The sequence below is a fragment of the Coregonus lavaretus genome (genome assembly GCF_964263955.1).
Source record: "Coregonus lavaretus genome assembly, contig: HAP1_SCAFFOLD_1577, whole genome shotgun sequence".
Lineage (NCBI taxonomy): Eukaryota > Metazoa > Chordata > Actinopteri > Salmoniformes > Salmonidae > Coregonus > Coregonus lavaretus.
This window is the reverse complement of record NW_028164250.1, coordinates 37,634-51,089: the sequence shown is the minus strand read 5'-3', so window position 1 is coordinate 51,089 and position 13,456 is coordinate 37,634. Positions and strand designations below refer to the sequence as shown.

General features: G+C 47.5%; 1 long non-coding RNA gene across 1 annotated transcript; it reads left to right on the top strand.

The window, feature by feature from the left end:
• The first annotated feature begins 160 nt into the window (after positions 1–160).
• Positions 161–7,177, top strand: LOC311117277. The gene is made up of 3 exons (XR_014611580.1): positions 161–242; positions 4,742–4,824; positions 7,145–7,177. It is a non-coding gene; the product is annotated as an uncharacterized lncRNA (long non-coding RNA).
• The last annotated feature ends 6,279 nt before the right edge of the window (positions 7,178–13,456 follow it).

The window sequence follows — 13,456 nt, the reverse complement described above, 5'->3', positions numbered from 1 at the left end:
TACATGAGCTTTCAACAACACAGAGTGTTGCATCAGCACGAGATCGAAAGTGCGTCAAATCTGTACAGGTCATTGTTACGTCATCACTGATAAACGTTGAAACTGATGAAAAACCGCTGGAGCAGTTCAGTCTAAACCTCCCTAGTGCTGGAGGATTGCGTTTGTTTTCGCTCTGGATGCGCGTTCATTTTGGCAAGGAAATGTGCTGATTTTGCAAGGAGATGGAGAATAAAGAGTTCAAGGTAGGCATGTTATTTATTTTTAAATCTTCAATTATATTAATTACTGTGGATTAAATATTGTTTAACAAATGAAATAATGTGCTATTCATGCTGTAATATCAAACTAGAAAGTCTATGGCCGGGGAGTCATGAGAGTTGGCTAAAGGTACAGTAGGGTCAAATGGGGGTCAAATGTTATGACAGCACCTTCATAATTTCGTCCAAAATGGCACCCTATTCCCTATGTAGGCTAGTGTACTACTTTTGACCAGGAGCCATAGAAGGGTTGGCTGACGTCACGAAAACGATGCCCGCGCATCGATGGCCCGAAGTCGTGTATCTTGTTATGATTCTGAACCTCAGCTAACAACAAGCTGCCATGTGGGGAATCGTAGCTCTGTGGCATGTTTCAGCTTGTTGTATGGTGTTATTGATACCATGTCTTGTTTTGAGGTGTTTTGACTGATATCATGTCTATGCAATGACTCAAATTCGCTACCTAGCTAACCAACAACAACTGTAACAATGTATTTGAGACGAGTTCATTGTTCAAATGTATTTATGTTTGCATTAAACATTTAGAGACTAAATATAGTTTACATGTTGTCAACAGTCTAAGTCAAACCCTGTCTATTTTGCCCCATAGTTGCATGCCAGTTTTGTTGCTTAACAACCAACCCCTCTATAGAGTCCCACAGTGGAGGTGTGATAATACCCAAAAAACCTAGCGGTCAAACAGGGACATGGTTCCAATCGTTTTTCCACCATTCATTTTTCCCATAGCCGATTTTAGAAACACATAAAATAAGGGCTGTATTTCGTGTAGGCTTACCCTGGCGTGACGTTTTTGTAACCATGTAAATCTCTCTCGGACAAGTTGACTTTTATCAGTATATTTACATTTTACATTTATATCATTTAGCAGACGCTCTTATCCAGAGCGACTTACAATGGTGCATTCAACAATTGGTGTATTCAACTTATGATAGCCAGTGGGACAACCACTTATTTTTCTTCTTTTTTTTTATGGGGGGGGAGGGGGGGGGTAGAAGGATTACTTCATACTATTCCAGGTATTCCTTAAAGAGGTAGGGTTTCAAGTGTCTCCGGAAGGTGGTCAGTGACTCCGCTGTCCTGGCGTCGTGGGGGAGCTTGTTCCACCATTGGGGTGCCAGAGCCTGAAGGTAAGGAGGTGCCGTTCCTCTCACAGCTCCGTAGGCAAGCACCATGGTCTTGTAGTAGATGCGAGCCTCAACTGAGCGGGGTGACATGAGAGAACTTGGGAAGGTCGAACACCAGACGGGCTGCGGCGTTCTGGATAAGTTGTAGGGGTTTAATGGCACAGGCAGGGAGCCCAGCCAACAGCGAGTTGCAGTAATCCAGACGGGAGATGACATGTGCCTGGATTAGGAACTGTGCCGCTTTCTGTGTAAGGTAGAGTCGTACTCTGCAAATGTTGTAGAGCATGAACCTGCAGGATCGGGTCACCGTTTTGATGTTAGCAGAGAATGACAGGGTGTTGTCCAGGGTCACGCCAAGGCTCTTTGCACTCTGGGAGGAGGACACAATGGAGTTGTCAACCGTGATGGCGAGATCATGGAACGGGCAGTCCTTCCCAGGGATGAAGAGCAGCTCCGTCTTGCAGAGGTTCAGCTTGAGGTGGTGATCCGACATCCACACTGATATGTCTGCCAGACATGCAGAGATGCGATTCGCCACCTGGTTATCAGAAGGGGGAAAGGAGAAAATTAATTGTGTGTCGTCTGCGTAGCAATGATAGGAGAGACCATGTGAGGATATGACAGAGCCAAGTGACTTGGTGTATAGAGAGAATAGGAGAGGGCCTAGAACTGAGCCCTGGGGGACACCAGTGGTGAGAGCACATGGTGCGGAGACAGATTCTCGCCACGCTACCTGGTAGGAGCGACCTGTCAGGTAGGACGCAATCCAAGAGTGAGCAGCGCCGGAGATGCCCAACTCGGAGAGGGTGGAGAGGAGGATCTGATGGTTCACAATATCAAAGGCAGCGGATAGGTCTAGAAGGATAAGAGCAGAGGAGAGAGAGTTAGCTTTAGCAGTGCGGAGAGCCTCCATGACACAGAGAAGAGCAGTCTCAGTTGAATGACCAGTCTTGAAACCTGACTGGTTTGGATCAAGAAGGTCATTCTGAGAGTGATAGCAGGAGAGTTGGCTAGAGACGGCACGCTCAAGAGATTTGGAGAGAAAAGAAAGAAGGGATACTTACTTGTCTGTAGTTGTTGACATCGGAGGGATCGAGTGTAGGTTTTTTGAGGAGGGGTGCAACTCTCGCTCTCTTGAAGACGGAAGGGACATGGCCAGCGGTCAAGGATGAGTTGATGTGGGAGGTGAGGTGAGGTGAGGTAAGGGAGAAGGTCTCCGGAAATGGTCTGGAGAAGAGAGGACGGGATAGGGTCAAGCAGGCAGGTTGTTGGGCGGCCGGCCGTCACAAGTCGCAAGATTTCATCTGGAGAGAGAGGGGAGAAAAAAGTCAAAGCATAGGGTAGGGCAGTGTGAGCAGGACCAGCGGTGTCATTTCACTTAATAAATGAGGATCGGATGTCGTCAACCTTCTTTTCAAAATGGTTGACGAAGTCATCCACAGAGAGGGAGGAGGGTGGAGGAGGAGGATTCAGCAGGGAGGAGAAGGTGGCAAAGAGCTTCCTAGGGTTAGAGGCATAGGCTTGAAATTTAGAGTGGTAGAAAGTGGCTTTAGCAGCGGAAACAGAGGAAGAGAATGTAGAGAGGAGGGAGTGAAAAGATGACAGGTCCGCAGGGAGTCTAGTTTTCCTCCATTTCCGCTCGGCTGCCCGGAGCCCTCTTCTGTGAGCTCGCAATGAGTCGTCAAGCCACGGAGCAGGAGGGGAGGACCGAGCCGGCCGGGAGGATAGGGGACATAGAGAGTCAAAAGATGCAGAAAGGGAGGAGAGGAGGGTTGAGGAGGCAGAATCAGGAGATCGGAGGGAGAATGATTTAGCAGAGGGAAGAGATGATAGGATGGAAGAGGAGAGAGTAGCGGGAGAGAGAGAGCGAAGGTTGTGATGGCACATTACCATCTGAGTAGGGGCAGAGTGAGTAGTGTTGGAGGAGAGCGAGAGAGAAAAGGATACAAAGTAGTGGTCGGAGACTTGGAGGGGAGTTGCAGTGAGATTAGTAGAAGAACAGCATCTAGTAAAGATGAGGTCAAGCGTATTGCCTGCCTTGTGAGTAGGGGGGGACGGTGAGAGGGTGAGGTCAAAAGAGGAAAGGAGTGGAAAGAAGGAGGCAGAGAGAAATGAGTCAAAGGCAGAGACGTAGGGAGGTTAAAGTCACCCAGAACTGTGAGGGGTGAGCCATCCTCAGGAAAGGAACTTATCAAGGCGTCAAGCTCATTGATGAACTCTCCAAGGGAACCTGGAGGGCGATAAATGACAAGGATGTTAAGCTTGAATGGGCTAGTGATGTGACAGCATGGAATTCAAATGAGGAGATAGACAGATGGGTCAGGGGAAAAAGAGAGAATGTCCACTTTGGAGAGATGAGGATTCCTGTGCCACCGCCGCGCCGACCAGATGCTCTCGGGGTATGCGAGAACACATGGTTAGACGAGGAAAGAGCAGTAGGAGTAGCAGTGTTTTCTGTGGTAATCCATGTTTCCGTCAGCGCCAAGAAGTCGAGGGACTGGAGGGTAGCATAGGCTGAGATTAACTCTGCCTTGTTGGCTGCAGAACGGCAGTTCCAGAGGCTGCCAGACCACTAGGTTTTATGGGTATTATGACTCATACTGTGGGACTCTATAGGGCTCCAGCCAAAAGAAGTGCACTATATTGGAACTAGGGTGCTATTTCGGACACAAGCATAGATATGATGCATTATTATGTGACCATAGAAATAGAATCACTAGAAAGGATAGAGCCTCTGACCTTGGCAATTTGACTGGTAAACTGAACTGCACACCTGATATGATGTTCTGGTGATTCTATTTCTCTGAATATGATGCATTATGATGTGACAATGAGAGTTGGGTTAATGGTGCTCTCAAGGCAACTGGGAACTCGAAAAAAATAACTAGGTCAAATCATGACGTCCGTGATCTTCAGGTCGGAAAGTCGGAGCTCTAGAAAGATGCCAGAGTTTCCGACTTGGAATTCCTTTTTACATTTTGTGGTGGTAATTTTATCCCCTTTTTCTCCCCAATTTTTCGTGATATCCAATTGGTAGTTACGATCTTGTTACGATCTTGTCTCATCGCTGCAACTCCCCAGCGGGCTCGGGAGAGGTGAAGGTTGAGTCAGGCGTCCTCCAAAACATGACCCGCCAAGCCGCGCTGCTTCCGACTTGGAATTCCGAGTTGGATGACTGTTCAAAACGATTTTTCCCAGTCGGAGCTTGTTTTTTTTTCCTATTTCCCAGTTGTCTTGAACGCACTGAAGTCGGAAGTCAGAGATTTCCCAGTTGTTTTGAACACGGCAAAAGGCGACACAGTAGGTGACATCTAAACATGACTTTGTGCTGTCTTTCAGAGGTCAGAGGTCAATGGAAATGACCTCACCCTCATAGACCTGGATGACCCCATCAATGAAGCTGATGTTATGAAGGAAGTCAGGTAAGTGATTTACACTAATGACACATTTGTGACTGGTTACAGGATCACATAGGCCTACAGATACAGATTCAGTAGTAGGTCAAAGGTCACCGCCTATGGAGAGGTAGGCCCAGAGCCATGTATTTAGAGAGTTGGGACATTGAGATATAAACTCAGCAAAAAAAGAAACGTCCTCTCACTGTCAACTGCGTTTATTTTCAGCAAACTTAACGTGTAAATAACGCATCTCCCGAGTGGCGCAGTGTTCTAAGGCACTGCATCGCAGTGCTAGCTGTGCCACTAGAGATCCTGGTTCGAATCCAGGCTCTGTCGTAGCCGGCCGCGACCGGGAGACCCATGGGGCGGCGCACAATTGGCACAGCGTCGTCCAGGGTAGGGGAGGGAATGGCCGGCAGGGATGTAGCTCAGTTGGTAGAGCATGGCGTTTGCAACGCCAGGGTTGTGGGTTCGATACCCACGGGGGGGCAGTATGAAAAAAAAATTATATATATATATAAAAAAAGAATAAAAATAAAATAAACAAATAAAAGAATGTATGCACTCACTAACTGTAAGTCGCTCTGGATAAGAGCGTCTGCTAAATGACTAAAATGTAAAAATGTAATGTAAATATTTGTATGAACATAACAAGATTCAACAACTGAGACATAAACTGAGATGTTACCCCCTCGTCCACCAAGGCACCTGCAAGTTCCCAGACATTTCTGGGGGGAATGGCTAAATCCTAGCCCTCACCCTCCGATCCAACAGATCCAGGCTCTTCATGGCAGAACACTGACATTCCTGTCTTGCAGGAAATCACGCACAGAACGAGCAGTATGGCTGGTGGCATTGTCATGCTGGAGGGTCATGTCAGGATGAGCCTGCAGGAAGGGTACCACATGAGGGAGGAGGATGTCTTCCCTGTAACGCACAGCGTTGAAATTTCCTGCAATGACAACAAGCGTAGTCCGATGATGCTGTGACACACCGCCCAAGACCATGACGGACCATCCACCTCCAAATCGATCCCGCTCCAGAGTACAGGCCTTGGTGTATCGCTCATTCCTTCGACGATAAACACGAATCCGACCATCACCCCTGGTGAGACAAAACCGCGACTCGTCAGTGAAGAGCACTTTTTTGCCAGTCCTGTCTGGTCGAGCGACGGTGTGTTTGTGCCCATAGGCGACGGTGTTGCCGGTGATGTCTGGTGAGGACTTGCCTTACAACAGGCCTACAAGCCCTCAGTCCAGCCTCTCTCAGCCTATTACGGACAGTCTGAGCACTGATGGAGGGATTGTGCGTTCCTGGTGTAACTCGGGCAGTTGTTGTTTCCATCCTGTACCTGTCCCGCAGGATGTTCCGATCCTGTGCCGATGTTGTTACACGTGGTCTGCCACTGCGAGGATGATCAGCTGTCCGTCCTGTCTCCCTGTAGCTCTGTCTTAGGCGTCTCACAGTACGGACATTGCAATTTATTGCCCTGGCCACATCTGCAGTCCTCATGCCTCCTTGCAGCATGCCTAAGGCACGTTCACGCAGATGAGCAGGGACCCTGGGCAATTTTCTTTTGGTGTTTTTCAGAGTCAGTAGAAAGGCCTCTTTAGGGTCCTAAGTTTTCATAACTACCGTCTGTAAGCTGTTAGTGTCTTAATGACCGTTGCACAGGTGCATGTTCATTAAGTGTTTATGGTTCATTGAACAACATTTTACATTTTAGTCATTTAGCAGACACTCTTATCCAGAGCGACTTACAGTTAGTGAGTGCATACATTTTCATACTGGCCCCCCGTGGGAAACAAACCCACAACCCTGGCGTTGCAAGCGCCATGCTCTACCAACTGAGCTACAGGGGACTAGCATGGGAAACAGTGTTTAAACCCTTTACAATGAAGATCTGTGAAGATATTTGGATTTTTACGAATTATCTTTGAAAGATCCTGAAAAAGGGACGTTTTCTTTTTTTGCTGAGTTTATGTATACATTACATGACACAGTAGATATCCATATGACAGCTGGCTCCCCATGGGCAATGTTGACATTTTAAACAATGCTATGTAACTGAACATCTATAATTAGAATTTACTTATAATGAAAGGATAAATGAAAGGCTCCAAGGCGCTAACATGGAGTCCTTTTAAAAGTTGGCAGAATTCTCTAAATATTTGGCTCTGGATAGGCCGAGTCATCTCAAGAGTATTGGAGCCATAGAATTTGAGTGATTCTATTCTAATTCTAGAATGATTCATTCTAATTCTGTGATTCTAATTCTATAATTACACATCCTCACACTCACATTATAGCAGTGACCTAAGAGATATTCCTTTTCTCTATCTAGATCCCATAAAGATCACAGAGAGGCTGAGAGACTGACCAAGTTGGACGAGGCTGTTCTAGACACAGATACCCCAACTCAGTCACAGGAGGTTGAAGAAGAGAGTGAGTTGGACGAGGCTGTTGCCATCCCATCTCAGTCGCAGGAGGTTGAAGGAGAGAGTGAGTTGGACGAGGCTGTTGCCATCCCATCTGAGTCGCAGGAGGTTGAAGGAGAGAGTGAGATGGACGAGGCTGTTGCCATCCCATCTCAGTCGCAGGAGGTTGAAGGAGAGAGTGAGTTGGACGAGGCTGTTGCCATCCCATCTCAGTCGCAGGAGGTTGAAGGAGAGAGTGAGTTGGACGAGGCTGTTGCCATCCCATCTCAGTCGCAGGAGGTTGAGGGAGAGAGTGAGTTGGACGAGGCTGTTGCCATCCCATCTCGGTCGCAGGAGGTTGAAGGAGAGAGTGAGTTGGACGAGGCTGTTGCCATCCCATCTCGGTCGCAGGAGGTTGAAGGAGAGAGTGATTTGGACGAGGCTGTTGCCATCCCATCTCAGTCGCAGGAGGTTGAAGGAGAGAGTGAGTTGGACGAGGCTGTTGCCATCCCATCTCAGTCGCAGGAGGTTGAAGGAGAGAGTGAGTTGGACGAGGCTGTTGCCATCCCATCTCAGTCGCAGGAGGTTGAAGGAGAGAGTGAGTTGGACGAGGCTGTTGCCATCCCATCTCAGTCGCAGGAGGTTGAAGGAGAGAGTGATTTGGACGAGGCTGTTGCCATCCCATCTCAGTCACAGGAGGTTGAAGGAGAGAGTGAGTTGGACGAGGCTGTTGCCATCCCATCTCAGTCACAGGAGGTATGATGTATTTTTCTATTACATGGATGACATTTCATTGAGATATTTTGTGTTTTAATGACGCAAAATTGAATTCCAGCCTAACTCTGCTTTCTGTTGTCGCCATCAGGCTGCAGTGGTGACCTTCACTACCGTGACCCACAAGGATGAAACTTCCCAGACCAGTCTCACCCTCAGCAGGGGAAAGAGAAGCTACCCAGACCTACACACCTTTGTGCAGGCCATGAAGGACGAGTAAGTTGCTCTTTGGCTTCCCCATGCATCCCCTAGATATGTTCCCTATCTCAATTGCATACTCCTCGTGTCCTCTCTTCTCAAAACCCATTGGATGAGAAAGCCAGAGGTCCCGCCCTTCTGACCTTCTCATCCAATGGGTTTTGAGAAGGAGGTGAGGAGATTGAGAGTCTCCCATAGTCTCGGGCCAATACAAAGGACTCAACGGACCAAATAACCAATCAGGGATGTCTGGGTGTGGCCTAGTTCCATAGAGGTCCATCCTTAACGTAGTCTAAGATAATAGAGGTAATGTCCATCCATAACGTAATCAAAGATAATAGAGGTAATGTCCATCCATAACGTAATCTAAAATAATAGAGGTAATGTCCATCCATAACGTAATCTAAAATAATAGAGGTAATGTCCATCCATAACGTAGTCTAAGATAATAGAGGTAATGTCCATCCATAACGTAATCTAAGATAATAGAGGTAATGTCCATCCATAACGTAATCTAAAATAATAGAGGTAATGTCCATCCATAACGTAATCTAAAATAATAGAGGTAATGTCCATCCATAACGTAATCTAAAATAATAGAGGTCATGTCCATCCATAACGTAGTCTAAGATAATAGAGGTAATGTCATGTAGTTCATTGTGTACTTGCATTTATTTACTTTTCAGCCATTGGAATCTGCTGAGTGAGAATATGCGTGCCGGGGTGAGTTATAGTCACCTCTAAAGTAGTTAATGTTGGTAAAATGGACCAAACATTCATTTGTGGAAATCCTGCAGGACCTTTAATCCTGAACCACTGCTTTAATTGACTAGCTTGAGTAAATGGTTCTACGTTTTATATCAGTGCAGCCCCTTTAACAAACTAACTCTGGATGGTCTTTTAACATTGCAGATGAGCAGACATGAGTTTAGTGCCAAGTGCATGGATATTGTAGCATGGGTGATGGAGTCTACATCCACTGTGGTTGTTCCCGCCCTTGACCTCACCATGCAGATAGAGCTCTCTGATTCGCCAAGCTCTTCTGGATCAGGAAGTAATGAGGCAGGAGAGGTGACCTCTCTTGGCCGCAGCGTCAGATTCAGCTGTAGTGGAGGACCCAGCAGGTGCACCAGCGCCAGAACCGCCTGCAGCACACGCACTCCCACGCCTTTCCCCTCCTCTCACAGGTACCTAGCCCTATCCCCTCCTCTCACAGGTACCTAGCCCTATCCCCTCCTCTCACAGGTACCTACCCCTCTCCCCTCCTCTCACAGGTACCTAGCCCTATCCATGCCTCTCACAGGTACCTACCCCTCTCCCCTCCTCTCACAGGTACCTAGCCCTATCCATGCCTCTCACAGGTACCTACCCCTATCCCCTCCTCTCACAGGTACCTAGCCCTATCCATGCCTCTCACAGGTACCTAGCCCTATCCCCTCCTCTCACAGGTACCTAGCCCTATCCTCTCCTCTCACAGGTACCTAGCCCTATCCCCTCCTCTCACAGATACCTAGCTCTATCCCCTCCTCTTTTTGCAGGTCTTTCCTGTTATAGGTACAAATATCCATTCCAGATCCACTTAGTGAGAAATACTACTTAGATACTACACAACCACTCTAAAAAGTTTACTCTAAATGTTAATGTTTGGACTGAGTGTGGTTTGAGATGGTTCACAATGCTTCCTTTGAATAACAATAACAAGGTTGAGTTTGTGTCCCAAATTCTTGGATCATATTTTTTTATTTTGTTACCATGTATTATTAATTTCTATTGTGCATTCTGCAGGTGTTTGACCTCTTTGCTGAGTGAGGACAATGAGCGATATGTCTCCTCACCTGAGGGTGGCGATAGAGAGATGAGACACAGACCACACTCAGCACCACTGAGATCTGTGTTTGGCATCTCTGAGGACTCTGTCTTCGACATGGTCCAGAGCGGCCAGTCGCAGGGCGACATCGTACCGCCGCCCAAACGGAGTAGACAGGAGAAATACAGACCTAGCAAAATGTCAACGGACGGCAAGTTTATGATGGGTATTGTCGAGTTGGTTATAAACCTTCTCAACTCCAGATGGGCTGAGCTAATGCGAAGTGTCAGTCAGGGAACTCTAGTTCTGCTGACTGGAAGTATCTCAGCAAGTCAACAGTTTGCCCAAGAGATGCTAAGCATGGCGACTTCTAAGATGTATTCCCATGCCATAGAGCATATTGCGCTCGGCCACAAGTCTCCCCTTGAGTTAGAGAGGGAGCTTGAGGCCATCTTGGGTCCTCTGGCTGGACAGGTCATAGTCATCATCATAGATAGCATCATCAAGGCTAAAACCAACGGAGGAAATGAGGGGAGAGCGACCAGCCCCTTGACCTATTTTCTAACTGCCATTTCGGCAGAAATACAAAGCCTAGTGGTTCACAGATCGGCTAGCAGACCATCCACCAGACTGTCCAACAACGACCCACTGCTGAACATTTCCAAGTCGAAGGTCTTAAGATCAGTTCTGCTCAAAATGGCAGAGCTCTTTGGCCAAGGTCCAAGTGAAACCTGTCTAGTTCCACTAGTCCAGAGTCAGTCCAACAACTCCATTTGCGACTGGACTGTGAATGCAGGCACCATTCATCCAAGTACATTTCTGTCCGACAACAGAATGATAGAAGTGTCATCCGATGTTGTGGATCTTGTACTTGAGGTTTTTTGGATAACAGGATTTTTGGATAACAGGAACCCGTCAAGGCCACAGAGTGCCTGCTCCCACAACTCAGCTAGTGGAGCAATAGATATGAGAGCTCTTGCTGGGGACTTGGTCAGACAGGTGTCTGTCAAACTCAGCCCGTTTGTCTCTGAGAGTCAACTCTCCACCATGTCCATGACAGATCTGTCATCATCTTTTTCTGACTCCACCTTGAAGCAGTTGTGTTCTCGCTCTGTTGTTGCTCTGGTAACTGCCTGTCAAGCAATCAAAACAGAGCTCGAGAACCAGAGACCTACCAACCTGGCAGCCAGAGACCTACTATCGTCTCTGGTAGAGACCATTGAGGACATGGATATCTCTGACATCCTCCGGGGCCCGTCGGCCATTTTGGAGGTGGCTGCTGTGATAAAGCACCCAGAGATGTCCACCTCGACAATATACAGATCTCTGCTTCTCGACTCATCTCTCGCCTCCTCTAAGATGGTCACTGAGAGCATTATCTTCAACAACCCATGCCCATCAGAGGAGAATGTGAGTATTCAGAAGGAGCTCCCTGCTGATAAAGTTGACATCCTCCATGGTCAACCAGTGGAGGAGTATATTGTCAAAGCTGAGCAATGCATCACTCAGGTCATTCAGGATGCAGCTGTGACATATACTGCTGCGCTGGATAAAACCGACACTTGTGGGAAACTGTCGGAAATCCTATCTGTCCATGTTTCCTCAGAGAATATTGAGGAGGCATCCTCTGATCTCTTTGGTGGAATTATTTCCGACCTGCTTGAGGTATATGAGGTCAATAAGGCCTCCAAGCGTACGAAATCAGGTCGCAAAATGTTCTGGGTGGAAGTGAGTTCAGGTTCCCAGAAGATTTATACCAAAACCCTGGACAAACTAAGGAAGCTGTTCACCTCCCACCATCTCACTGAGGGAAAAAATACTCCTGTGCAAATCGAGCTTTCTGCAACTGGACTACTTGTAACTGAGGCCACTGTGCAGGAATCTCCTGTAACTGAGGCCACTTTGGCAGTGTCTCCTGTACAGAAGACAGACAGTAAGACCCCTTCTAAGTCCTCAGCCTCAGCCTACCAGCTCACCCTCGACACCTGCACTAAAGGGGTAATCAAACAGGTGATCTCGGTGCTGAGGGTGGACACTTCAAAGGAAAACTGCTCCGCTTCCGTTGGGGAGAGCACGTCAAATTCATCCTTCGACTTCAACCAGAAGTTGGACTCGATAATTTCGAAATTGGAGGACCTCACCATTTCGAGTGATGTGACGTCAGCCGAGATTGCCACACTCACGCGATCTCTTAGTGCAGCCAGCAGAACCTCTAACATTTCTATCCAGAGCTTTCACAGTGCTGAGTTCCGAGCTAAGGCCAAACACATTGTGAATGAGACCATTCTCAGAGCTGCTAGCAAAGCCAGCCATTCTTTGCTACAGAGCATGCCTAGCACCACCTTCTCACACCATGCGGTTTCTACAGCCGAAGATATAGTAAATATTATCATGCAAGACCTTGAAAGTGTATCCCAGTACACTGTGGACGACGCAGACTCCTTCCCACTAGGAGAGAAAAAGTTGGAGTTCCAGCTCAAACCCAGAGTTGTCTTTGACAACTTATTGGATGCTGCTCAAACCATGTACCACAGAGTAAAGGATAGACTGAACATCTTTTTCTCTTTTCCACCAGTGTCAGTCACCACAGCCAAATATGTGCTGGACTCCACCCCTGTGGAGACACTCAGACGTTCTAAGTCCGCTGACACTGCTCTTGTTGAGGACAGGAGCCGCCCTCCGTCTGTGAGAAGTGAGAAGCCTTTGTCAAAAGTCTGTTTGGCTAAAAGGTCTAAAACCCTTCTGTCTTCGAGTGGCTCTTCAACAGACCACCATGTAATTGACACATGCAGTGAGGATGTCACTCTGCCCACCAGGAGTATGTCAGTTGTGAGCAACAACAGTTTGAAGAGAGCCTCTCCTCTCCACGGCAGTGGATTGAGTGAAAGTTGCAAACCTCTTGTGGCTCTAAAAGACGTAACAGTGGCAGTCAGCCAAGAAGGCTTTAGCAAAACTGCAAAGAAGACGCTCAGCTTGATCCTAAATGTGATCAAGTGTAGAGTGGCCAACTCTGAGAGTTCATCTGTTGGGCAGATTGCAAGTGAGGAGTGTCTGATAGCCACTAACATGTTAGACTCTGTACTGGAGAGCCTTGACCAGTTGCCTGACATGAGCGCTGCCGATGAGATCACAAGGACAGAATCCCATACCTCTATCGCAATGGACGAGACAGGTTCACGGTCAATGCTTGTGAGCCAACAAGAAATAAACATATCTGACACCAATATCATAGTGAAAACTATAATGGACACATTGAAGACGGACGACCCAGAGATGACTTCAGCAGAAGAACATCTGGATAGGCTCCTGTCAGTTGAAGCCCTTCAAGGTGCATCTGGCAACCTGATCGCAAAGGTCCATGGTCTCATTCAGGAGATAACCATAAACCGTCAGCTTCAATCCATGGTTGGCCACAGAAGCCTCTCTCAACCAGCGCTGCCTAAACCAGCCCTGAGGAAGC